The following is a 12611-nucleotide window of genomic DNA, read 5'->3' as shown; positions in this document are numbered from 1 at the left end:
GAGGGAGGCAACAGGAGGGAAAGGTACAGCTGGGAGAACTCTGGCAATCTGATGTGGATTAAGATCCAAGCTGCCACGGGTTTTCTGGGATTTCAAAATATTTGTTACAAACTTTTTGTTTTACTGTATATTATTACTCCCCAAATAATATAATCAATCCCCAAATTCAAATCAAGAAGTTGTGGCAACTTTATGTGGTTACATTGTGCTTCAATTGATCTTTCAGCACATTTTGTTATGGTGCTCCTCCCTCTCATTGGTGAAAAGGCAGATAGGCAGGCAGTACTGATGGAAAGAGTGAGAAATAGTAAGTAAGAGATTATTAGGTCAGTGGAGAGAGTTGGCAGGAAAATGGAGGGAGAGAAGGAAAGAGGAAGATGGAAAGGGATCAGTTGGACGGTGGGGAATGAAGGTAATTTGGCAGTGAAAGGGAGTGTGATGAAGAGGTGGAGAAGTAGTGGAGGAGTGGATAAGTGTTTTTGATGGTGGCGACTTGGAGGGGGGCAGAGATGTCCAGAATGGTCACCGATGGAAGGAGGCTGACCTTCCAAAGCCAGGGAGAGGTTAAGATCAGGGGATTGATGGAGAGAGGGAAAGGGGATAGACACAGGGATGGGAGGATGGAGAGAGGAGAGGAAAGAGGGCGGGGGTGTGAGGAGAGCGATGGCTGCCTGACAGGGGCTCTCCCGGATTTTGGCACACGCTCAGTCTGCGCGGTGAGCAGCTGGACTTCATTAGGCGCTGGTGTTAATTACTGGGACCAGGCTGGAGCAGCGCGAGGAAAACACTCTCCTCAATTCAGCCAGGGTCACCTTGAAATCGATCGTTTAGCATCAGAGAGCGAAAGAGTGGATGGAGAGAGAGGAAGAGAGAGAGGCACCCATTCTTTTTTTGTAATGAGTGAGTGCGTACTGATTCAGGCTGTAATAATAAGACATAGGTAGGGTTGGTTCATTAGTGATTAGTGATCACTGATTGCTGTTGACAGCGTTTACAAATGACCGTTAAATGATACAGCTGATGTGGAGGGTGGCGGAAAATGGCAGCAGATTAAAACAGTAACAGTCATCCTCATGCATACAGAATACAGCTCTGGGTGGATGTAGCCAGACGAGGCACACTGCATTTCACTGATCTAATGTTGCTGTTCTGCTACTGTGTTGTTTGAATAGTAACGCTAGGGTAGTATATGAAGACATTCGATACAACCAGGCATGTTCTGTACACACACACACACACACACACACACACACACACACACACACACACACACACACACACACACACACACAAGCTGTTTTAGTAGTGAGGTGCTCAAGGTTTATCTTGGCTGTGTTTTCCTAATTACAAAGTAAGAAGATGGGAAGAGACTGAAATGAAAGGAAGAGAGGGCACTGGAGAAATGCTGAAACAATAGTGTCCCACTCTTATCTTCTCCCTCTCAAACAGCTGTGTACAATGGTGTTCTCGCTATTCTACTCCCTACAATAATACAAAGGTCTCCTACAATCTCCTCCCTAATTCTCAGCCATGACAGTTTTTCAGGCCTTTTTTTGTCTTTCACTTTTTTTTCTCACCACAGAAAATCAATGCATTCTGATTCAGTAATTTCCCAGGGTGCACTGCTCTGGGCTCCCTGTGCTGAGAGAGGTGACTAATCCGGTCATGGCGTCGTGAACCTTTCCTTTTTTTCCCTCTCTCACCCTTCCTCTTCCTCCGTTTTCTGTTTCCTCCCTGGTTCTGGTTTCTCTCATCTCTCTCTCTCTCTCTCTTTTCTCCCAACACTGTCTCTGCGACGTAGCGTAAGAATTCATTGGAATTTCACGGCCTTCCTGGGCTCTCGTGAAAAACACTCATTTGTGACGGTGCCAACCTGCTAATGGCGGATGGCGGGGTCCTGCCGAATCCCACCTCCGCTCCCCGGCGCTCGTTATGGCGCGCTCGGCACCGCGCGCTGCCTCCCATACATCTGCCAAACTCAGCTGCCAGGGAGCGGCGTAATTATCCCGTCGGAGCGAGAGAGACACCTCCATGCCGTCACAACTGGGGCTTCATTAGAGACCTGCACCAGTGGAGATGCTACGGTGCCCCCAACGTGTGTATGTGTGTTTGTGCATGTGTTATGCATGATGCTGTGGGTGTTAGGGTTGTCTGTATGACTTTGAGGGTGTTTTTTTTCTAATTTAACAGAAATACTTTTTACCCTGGTCCTTGAGAGTTGAGTTGAGAGCTGTACTCTAAGAGCTCATATACTGGGTCAGTACAGTGATGATCTTGCGCAATTATTTTAGTCGCTATGCTACATGTCTGATCAGTATTTGATTTAGTTCCCTCTCTTCCTTTACTTCAGCAGCCCTAAGCATATCCCTGATATTGTAATTATAGTGCTGTTTTTGGCGGGCCCAGTGCATAGTGAGGCAGTAATAGCAGTGCCGGCTGGGAGAGGAAAGGTGTCGCTTGCGGTAAGTGCAGGGTTATTAGCATCTCCTGACTGAGCTGAGACCTGAAAGCACAGCTTATGCTCCCTGCCTGGGCCGTCACACACACCAGCTGTGGCTGACTACATGGCAGTGCATGAGGTGATGGGTAGAGACTTAGAGTAGACTGTGCCGGAATGTCTTCCATGGTAGTTAGAAACAGGTATGAGTGCTTACACTAGGTTTACCTGTGGAACTCTTTACTGAACGATGTGTAGTTTAAGAGCTATATGTAGTTTCATAGATGTATCCTCTCCCTCCAGCTGGAAACCCCAACATCCATGGAAGGGCACCCCTCCCCCATTCCTCCCCCTGACAGCCAGCAGGTATCCAAGAGAGTGCCCAGGCCCTTGGCCCCGCTCCCCCTCTCCCCTCAGCCTACACACATTCTGCACAGGTAGTGCTCTGATTTCCCCTGCGCCCTCCCAGCCAGGAATATCTTAATCTATTACTGCTGCAGGAGAGACGATGAGGGTCAGGGGGAGATGGGGGGAGGCCAGGACGGGAGTGGGGAATTGGGGGGTACAAAAGATGTGTGTGGGGGGTCAGTGTGGAGAGAACAGGAGGGCTAGGGGGCACGGGAGTGTTCCTTTTTCTGTCTGTGAGTTCTTGCAGACCTGCATTAAAGTAAAGCTATGACGACGCCTGGTCCATAGTTAATCTGCCCACTAGCACAAGTAAAGATATGGCAAGGGAGTTATAATTCTGGGTGTACTTGTGAGTGTGCATGTTTGGGCTCTTTGCAGTATCATTCAGATTTTCCCTAATAGAGAGGACCATGCCCTAACCATAAACCCCCTCTAAAGAGCCTCTACCCATAGGACTGACAGGCTTCCTCTGGTGCATGCCAATCCAAGCACTGTTTGATTTAAACTCTAAAGGAAATATGAACATGAGACACTGTGTGTGAGCCAGACAGCAGGCTAAACTGAGATCTCATATCGTCATCTCTATATCTCTGGTATCACTGGTGTGAATAGTGGTGTAATGTATCTTCAGTGCCATCTCCCCTGGTTTAGTCCAGTGTAGTATGGATCAGATCAGTGATTTGAAGGGTACCACTGCCAGACTACTCTATCCAGCCTTGGTAACCTCTAACATGAGATATCAAGGGTTAAAGAGATAATCTACCCTCTGAAATAAAATTAATGAAACTCCTGTCAATTTGGTGAAAGCCTATGTTCTGACAGTGGGTAAAATAAAAAATGCCCCCATGATTTCATTTCTAATTGGTCCGTCTGGGAAAATCAGGAAATTGTGTAGGAACGCGTCATGGCTACATAATTACAGAAAAGAGGAGATGGGAATCCCATTGGGAAATGAATGGAGAAACGCCCCACCCAACTGAGTGTCGATCCATCACATTCACTTTTTCATGCTGCGTCACGCGGTTGCTATGCTAATCGTCAGGCAATCCCTTCTCAAAGTTAGTTATGAGTCGAGAAACCTGCCTATTTTCCTACAAAGCTATACGATATTACAGAGAACAAGTTAATTATCTCACACCTTGGAAAATATTTGCAATGTTGTAATTCTTGTTCACAAAGTGTATGCTAATGTTCTGTTTTCGAGCTAGCGCCCAATTGACTCCCATCACTCCTTGAAGGAGAGCTCTCCTTGTCCCAGAATCACCTAGAATGCACTGCGCGGCCCATTGAGGAATTATGGGCAACATGTACACAATGGGCATTAATACGATTATAATGTAGTTTCCCATCTCCTTAAAAAAAAGAAAGTAACGTTACTTTGCGCTTTGGGCAGAGACGCTGTTTATAGCTCAGTGGCAGAGACAACCTGCAAGTTGAACTCAGTGAGTAAGACCCCTAAATTGACAGTGCAGTTTGTTTAGGTGATTTTACAGCTAGCTAGCTACTTCAAATGTTGATATTGACTTTGGTATTATTGTGTGTAGCTGTTTTCTAGCTAGCTAACTAGCCAGCCCAGAGAGAAAGAGAGTATTGGATTGTGGGTTTTGTAGTAGACTTGAGCTGAAACAGATTTCCAAAAATGATTTTCACATGTTTCTACCAACCTTGTTATAACGACAAAATGAAACATTTGTTCACAAAAATTGTTTTCACATATTAGTGTTATTTAACACTATTTAATACGGTTAATCATAGGAATTAGTGGTTGTGGTGGATTATCCCTTTAAAGACTAATGGTGACTTCAATCAGTGTTCTCTCAACATGTTCAACAATGATGTCTGGTTTACACATTTAATTCTTCCCTATTTCTCTCTTTCCATCTCAACCCTCTTGAACAAATAAATATGCCTTTTCTCTGAGAGACTGAAGGTATTTAGCTGGAGAGAAAAGAGAGGCTGAGTGAGTGAGGGAGTGGTGGGACTTGCGGTTGGTCCGCCAGTCACATTAAAACACGCTGACAGTCTTCGTTTCCACACTAAACTTTCGACAAATAGCTTTCTGATCGATAGTTTCCCAACAGCAATATTTGGTATCAATGCGTGTCTTTCTCATTACACCATGAGGCGGTTGTCTCCACAGGCGTGAATAATTTATCCCCCCGATGTGGACAGAATGCTAAAGGAGAGGAGGCAGTGCTCTCTATCTCCCTCTTTCCCTCTCTCCCCTCAGCCCAGGGCAGAGGAGAAAGCGACCTAGCAACGATCGCACAATTTCTCTGCATTTTCAACCTATCCCTCTCTTTCTCTTGCTTACTCATGCAAACTCACCTCCTTCCTTCCGCTATTTTATTCCCTCACTTTTTCCCCCTGCAATCTGCACTCTGTAATTGTCTTGGCGTTACATTTGGGTATTCTTAGTTTCTCGCTGACATTAGTTCAGGTTGACCTGACATGGTGTTCAGGTTGTAGTAATAATAACTTCAAAAATAATGAGACTCTGTTTATATTAGTTCTAACATATTTCAAAATTCTCACTACCCATAGAGACCACAACTAAGACACAGACTCACTGCCCTGGTTTTTCTCAGCTAGATGGTGGACAGGTTATCAGGGATGTACCAGTCTGGGGGGTAGTGGGGGGATAGTTTCACCCCCTCTCCCAGTGGCAGTAGTGTGACAGCCCTGGAGGGGTGGGCTAAGGTCAGTCCTGCCCACTGAAACACATTAGCTCTGAGGATAATGGAGGTCCTGAGACAGATAGGGCTAATGAGTGAGAGAGACCTCTCTTTGGGGCTGAGCTGTAGAGCTCCTATTCCTCCTCTCCTCCTACAGGCCAGGGAACGAGTGAAGGGAAGGAGAAGAGAAGAAAATCACCCCCTTCTCCTTCCTCCTCCCCCTCCTCTTCATTGTGCAGAGCGACTCTAACCCCCTTTGTCCTACCGCCCCACGCGATGCCCATCACAAAGTATTATAAATGTTAGCTTAGACCCTGCAATAATCGTCCCCCAAAATAATAACGTTTTATTACCGTGTTCATATTAGCGAGTTAATGTTGTCTGCTGATGGCGTGTAATTGTGCTTCTTCTCTGCTTTGCGCGTCCCGCATTCCCTCATGCCCAATCAGCTCCGCACAGGGAGAGGAAATAAATAGCCTAATGCTGTTTTAATTACAGAAAACATAAAGCTGACAGCCCACGCCTTAACTTCATCTCTCCTCTTGAACTGTATACCTGCAGCTCACTACACCACCCCCGACAAACTACAGACCACAGAGTGAGAGGTGGGCAAGGTTCGGAGCCTTCTCAGTCAGAAATACAGGATGTTATAATACGAATACTGTCACAAACATGGGCAAACAAGAACAAAAACACATCCTCTCACACATACATTGCTTACATGACTGTATTCATACATAGCAGCACATATTCTCACCTAGCCTCACACACCCACACGGCTCCAGAGGGAACACATTGTTCAGCCTACCCCATTACTAGTCTTCTAGACTGTCACCCTGCCGGTGTCACACAGAGACACGCTGTTCCAGACGCCCGCCACTGTTCTTATTTTATCCCACACCTTGGCCCCTCTGAGAGGCGACGGAGCGCGCTCCCCCGATAGGCCTGACACTCGACCAGATGTTAAGAGCACTCTTGCAGTAATTAATCTGATACCTGCATGAGGCCACAGAGAGAGAGATGGAGAGAGAGCGAGAGAGGGCGAGCTAGGTCTCTGGACCGGGGAGGGCACAGGGCTGGGTGGAGTAGACTGCTCACCAATACAATTAAGAAAAACTAGAGCCACTTTAATTTAGGGGCTACCTCTGTCATTAGAGGTAGCGTCAACCCTGGTGGACCGGGAAGGCACTCAGAAGCTATATGGTTGTGTCTCTTAAACCAGGAAGAGTTGAGAGGTATGAAAGACAGTCCTAATGAGGGAAGTGTTATTTTCTGGTGATGGGGCTGCTCTACTCTTTAGTATGTGTGTGGCGGCGTGGGGCTGGGCTCAGAGGGCTTGTATGCAGATGAAGAGAGAGTGATAGAGGGTTTGATTGAAGGTTCTCGTGCCCCGAGGCCCTGGTCCTGTGTGACTGGCTAACGGGGCAAGGAGCGCCTCCCCTACCCCGCGCCCGCCCATGCCTTCTCCCCTGGATCGATATGGCCTGCGTGTGCACTGCTCATTAACGCATGGCGAAGGGGAGCCAGGGGCCCTCGGAGTCCCTGTTCGGGGACACACCGTAATCCCAGCACCTGGACAAAACACGCACTGAGCAGGGCTGAGAGCACAGCACAGACACAGGCAGGATCAAGACAGACACGTGCACAGAGACAGACCAAGCTGGATCACACAATGGCCGTGTCTGAATACCCGTACTTGCGTTCTAAATAGTATATTGGGTATGCGAAAATAGAATGTTTTACAGTATAGTATGTGACATTTTGAAAAGTGATTATGGTTTAAATGCCAGGATATCATACTCATTTCGGCATTAGATCTAGTAGAATTCGCTGCACACTACTGAAGAAGAGAATAGTATTTTTGACAATGGCTGTTAATCTGCTAAATTGATGCGCTGTACCAAAATGAACTAATGGCGGTAGTCAACGCAACTGCGCATTAGTTGGCGTACTCCAAGTATGGATGAACCAAGTATGTTGATATGTGTTGCTTACTGCATTATTTTTTACTAAATGGTACATTTCAAAATAGTATGTAGTATGATTAGTACACACAGTATGCAGTTTTAGTAAGTAGTAGGCAAGACAGATTTCAGACAGGGCCACTGTCTGTCCACAAACAGAACAGAACAGACAGGACAGACCGAGACAAACCGAGTATGGAGAGAGAACGGCGTAAACATACGCTCTTCCAAATGGGTCACAGGTTGAGCCAGTGACAGTGCTGTATGCATGAAATACTTGGCCAGATGGTTGTGGGTTTGGTATTGGCCCACTGATACTGACCCAAGATACTAAAGTAAGACAGAGAAAGTGAAGGATAGTTTAAGTGTGATTGTGAAGGAGTTGTTGCATTTATCACATTAGCCTGGATGTACTCACACACAGCCACAGTCACACATAGAGTATAAATGCTAATAATACCAGTTGTTAGATACCAGTGTGTCTGCCTGTGTGAGCTCCTCCTAACACTCTTACCCAGACATCAGCAACCCCAATCAGACCAGGACAGAACTTAACTATGGGCTGCAAAACCATACCTTTCTATCAACCCTACTGTGTATGCTTGCATGTGTGTGGACACAGTGGGTGTTCATTGGAGCAGAGCTGTTGAAGTGGAAGGGTCCATGAGTGTGAAAAGCAGTCCATCTCACAGTCAAGGACACCTCTAATTACTGCAGGCGGGGGTTGTGGGAAGGGGTGCCAACAGCACTGGCTTATGGGTAGAATAAGGGTATTTGTAATATTTAGGCTTTTTGTGTTGTGTTTACAGGTGTAATGATGTGTCCAATATGTTTTGGCCAGGTTCATGATGATGGATGCTGTTCATTAATGTAATTTGGATTTATCTGCTGTGTCTGTGTGTGGGCAGTGGCCTGTAGGGGCAGTGTTAGAGGCAGCAGGAAATGAACTAGCGGGACAGGAATTGTATTTATTTATTTTTATTTAACCTTTATTTAACCAGGTAAGCCAGTTGAGAACAAGTTCTCATTTACAACTGCGACCTGGCCAAGATAAAGCAAAGTAGTGCGATAAAAACAACAACAACACAGAGTTACATATAGAATAAACAAAACGTACAGTCATTAACACAATAGAAAATCTATATACAGTGTGTGCAAATGTAGTAAGTTATGGAGGTAAGGCAATAAATAGGCCATAGTGCAAATAATTACAATTTTGTATTAACACTGGAGTGATAGATGTGCAGAAGATGATGTGCAAATAGAGATACTGGGGTGCAAATGAGCAAAATAAATAACAATGTAAATAACAATATGGGGATGAGGTAGTTGGGTGGGCTAATTACAGATGGGCTGTGTACAGGTGCAGTGATCGGTAAGCTGCTCTGACAACTGATGCTTAAAGTTAGTGAGGGAGGTAAGTCTCCAGCTTCAGAGATTTTTGCAGTTCGTTCCAGTCATTGGCAGCAGAGAACTGGAAGGAATGGCGGCCAAAGGAGGTGTTGGCTTTGGGGATGACCAGTGAGATATACCTGCTGGAGCGCATACTACGGGTGGGTGTTGCTATGGTGACCAATGAGCTAAGATAAGGCGGGGATTTGCCTAGAAGTGATTTATAGATGACCTGGAGCCAGTGGGTTTGGCGACGAATATGTAGTGAGGGCCAGCCAACGAGAGCGTACAGGTCACAATGGTGGGTAGTATATGGGGCTTTGGTGACAAAACGGATGGCACTGTGATAGACTACATCCAATTTGCTGAGTAGAGTGTTGGAAGCTATTTTGTAAATGACATCGCCGAAGTCAAGGATCGGTAGGATAGTCAGTTTTACGAAGGCATGTTTAGCAGCATGAGTGAAGGAGGCTTTGTTGCGAAATAGGAAGCCGATTCTAGATTTAACGATGATAGTTTTGTGAATGAGGAGTATGGCGGTGTGAGGGGAAGTGATGCCTGTAATGGGTACAGGGGTGAGGAGGTGATTCTGGGGTGAGTGGGCAGAGATGTGGGGTGAGGGGTTTAGTAATGGGGAGGGTATGTCTTCTACATTTGAGAGGCCAATCTAGTCTCCTCACCTCTACGGAGTGCTGCTGACAAGGTGTCAAACACGAATGGCCTCCGCTATCCACTCTTCTCTCCTCTCCCTGGCGTTCCTCTCCTTCTCAGCTCTCCTCTCGTTCTCGGTTCTAATGTGATGATTAGGATGTTTACCTGCTAATGACGCCCCTGGCTCGGCATGGCCAGGATGGGTGCTGATTGGGCCGGGTGGGGGTGGTGTCTGTTCCTCTCCGATCTCTTCTACATTCCACTCACGGAACAGTAGAATGCCTCGCGCCTCTCGCCTCGCGCCTCTGCCCTCTTGTGATTTCTTGATTAGAGGTGAGCTGTAGCACATCATTACTAAAGGATGATGCAAAATTACACCTTGTCGGAAAAATAACGAGCTGAAGGACTTGATTAATGAATGAATGTTGTTGCCGCAGAAACAAGAAGATTCAGAATCTTGATCTTGCGTTGCGTGTCCTCAGCAGACCATCGGTATTAGCATAATAATAATTGCCATTGTTTACAAGAGAGAAGTATTTCAATTGAATGCTTTGGCAGTATTACAAGCTCTAGTCTTGATTATGACTCAGGGCAAGGGGGAATGTTAGATCTATGGCCTTGGACTGTCTCAAAGCAGAGACTCATACACTATAAGTGAATTTGTCCAAATATATTTAAAAAAATCAAATGGGGCAACTAGATACAGTGAGGGGAAAAAAGTATTTGATCCCCTACTGATTTTGTACGTTTGCCCACTGACAAAGAAATGATCAGTCTATAATTTTAATGGTAGGTTTATTTGAACAGTGAGAGACAGAATAACAACTAAAAAATCCAGAAAAACGGATGTCAATAATGTTATAAATTGATTTGCATTTTAATGAGGGAAATAAGTATTTGACCCCCTCTCAATCAGAAAGATTTCTGGCTCCCATGTGTTTTTTATACAGGTAACGAGCTGAGATTAGGAGCACACTCTTAAAGGGAGTGCTCCTAATCTCAGTTTGTTACCTGTATAAAAGACACCTGTCCACAGAAGCAATCAATCAATCAGATTCCAAACTCTCCACCATGGCCAAGACCAAAGAGCTCTCCAAGGATGTCAGGGACAAGATTGTAGACCTACACAAGGCTGGAATGGGCTACAAGACCATCGCCAAGCAGCTTGGTGAGAAGGTGAAAACAGTTGGTGCGATTATTCGCAAATGGAAGAAACACAAAATAACTGTCAATCTCCATCAGGCCTGGGGCTCCATGCAAGATCTCACCTCGTGGAGTTGTAATGATCATGAGAATGGTGAGGAATCAGCCCAGAACTACACGGGAGGATCTTGTCAATGATCTCAAGGCAGCTGGGACCATAGTCACCAAGAAAACAATTGATAACACACTATGTCGTGAAGGACTGAAATCCTGCAGCGCTCGCAAGGTCCCCCTGCTCAAGAAAGCACATATACATGCCCGTCTGAAGTTTGCCAATGAACATCCGAATGATTCAGAGGAGAACTGGGTGAAAGACCAAAATGGAGCTCTTTGGCATCAACTCAACTCGCTGTGTTTGGAGGAGGAGGAATGCTGCCTATGACCCCAAGAACACCATCCCCACCGTCAAACATGGAGGTGGAAACATTATGCTTTGGGGGTGTTTTTCTGCTAAGGGGACAGGACAACTTCACTGCATCAAAGGGACGATGGACGGGGCCATGTACCGTCAAATCTTGGGTGAGAACCTCCTTCCCTCAGCCAGGGCATTGAAAATGGGTCGTGGATGGGTATTCCAGCATGACAATGACCCAAAACACATGGCCAAGGCAACAAAGGAGTGGCTCAAGAAGAAGCACATTAAGGTCCTGGAGTGGCCTAGCTAGTCTCCAGACCTTAATCCCATAGAAAATCTGTGGAGGGAGCTGAAGGTTTGAGTTGCCAAACGTCAGCCTCGAAACCTTAATGACTTGGAGAAGATCTGCAAAGAGCAGTGGGACAAAATCCCTCCTGAGATGTGTGCAAACCTGGTGGCCAACTACAAGAAACGTCTGACCTCTGTGATTGCCAACAAGGGTTTTGCCACCAAGTACTAAGTCATGTTTTGCAGAGGGGTCAAATACTTATTTCCCTCATTATAATGCAAATCAATTTATAACATTTCTGACATGCGTTTTTCGGGATTTTTTTGTTGTTATTCTGTCTCTCACTGTTCAAATAAACCTACCATTAAAATTATAGACTGATAATTTCTTTGTCAGTGGGCAAACGTACAAAATAACCTCTGGTCTTTCACTCTTCTCTATCCTCAATCCCTCCCTCCATCTCCAGCTCTCAGCATAGTGCACCCTGGGGCATCAGGGTTTGGCCTGCATAGACTTGACTCCCTCCTCCCATTCTGAGGGCTGAAATGGGGGTTGGGGGTTTAGGAGTTGGCAAGCAGACTAGTGAAAAGGGGACATTTGCAGAGGAGGAGGTGGGTGTGGAGTATGGACACTGTAAGAGAACTTGACTGAAGCTGTTTTTATTTGGCAGTAGATTGGTTGTCCGCCACCACTCCCCTCCCCCTCTGTAGTGGATACTAGAGGTCTGTTCCATTATGTCTCTCTCAGGGGGTTAAAGGCAGTGTGGAGGAGCGAAGCAGCACTGGAGTTATATTACCAGCCCCAGAGACCAGTGCACTATAGTGTGCATAAACAAGGGCCAGCTAAAGTATACTGTTTGGTCTCCAGTCTGAACCAGATCACCAAGCTCTCCCTCTATCTTAAATGAGTTATCCTAGCCCCTTTGAGCTAATTCAATTAACCTAAACAATGCCTGTTACCCAGATCTGCACTCTAACTTGTAAAGGACGTGTTTATTTCAATGTGTGAGTTTTAATATGCGTGTCTGTGAGATAGTGTAGTGTATGTTAGTGTGTCTGTGTGTGGGTCCTTGTCAGTATAAAAGCTTGGTGTTGTTGCCGAGCTGTTAGTCTCTGCTGTTTATCCCTCTCACGCTTGCTTGTGAAACGCCAGATAAATGTGAATCTTCTATCACCATGGAGCTCCCACTAATTACGGCAGCTTAAGTGCTTTAACCACTGTTATCACAAACTGTTCA

At 45.9% G+C, this 12611-nt stretch overlaps 1 protein-coding gene across 2 annotated transcripts in view; it reads left to right on the top strand.

Annotated features, from left to right (window-relative positions):
• znf423 (zinc finger protein 423) overlaps window positions 1-12611 on the top strand; it is a 138953-nt gene that overhangs the window by 77615 nt on the left and 48727 nt on the right. The gene's annotated exons all lie outside the window — the stretch shown is intronic.

The sequence above is a fragment of the Coregonus clupeaformis genome, chromosome 19 (assembly GCF_020615455.1).
Source record: "Coregonus clupeaformis isolate EN_2021a chromosome 19, ASM2061545v1, whole genome shotgun sequence".
NCBI classification, from domain to species: Eukaryota; Metazoa; Chordata; class Actinopteri; order Salmoniformes; family Salmonidae; genus Coregonus; species Coregonus clupeaformis.
Note: the sequence above shows the minus strand (reverse complement) of the source record. Positions and strands in the feature narration are given on the sequence as shown.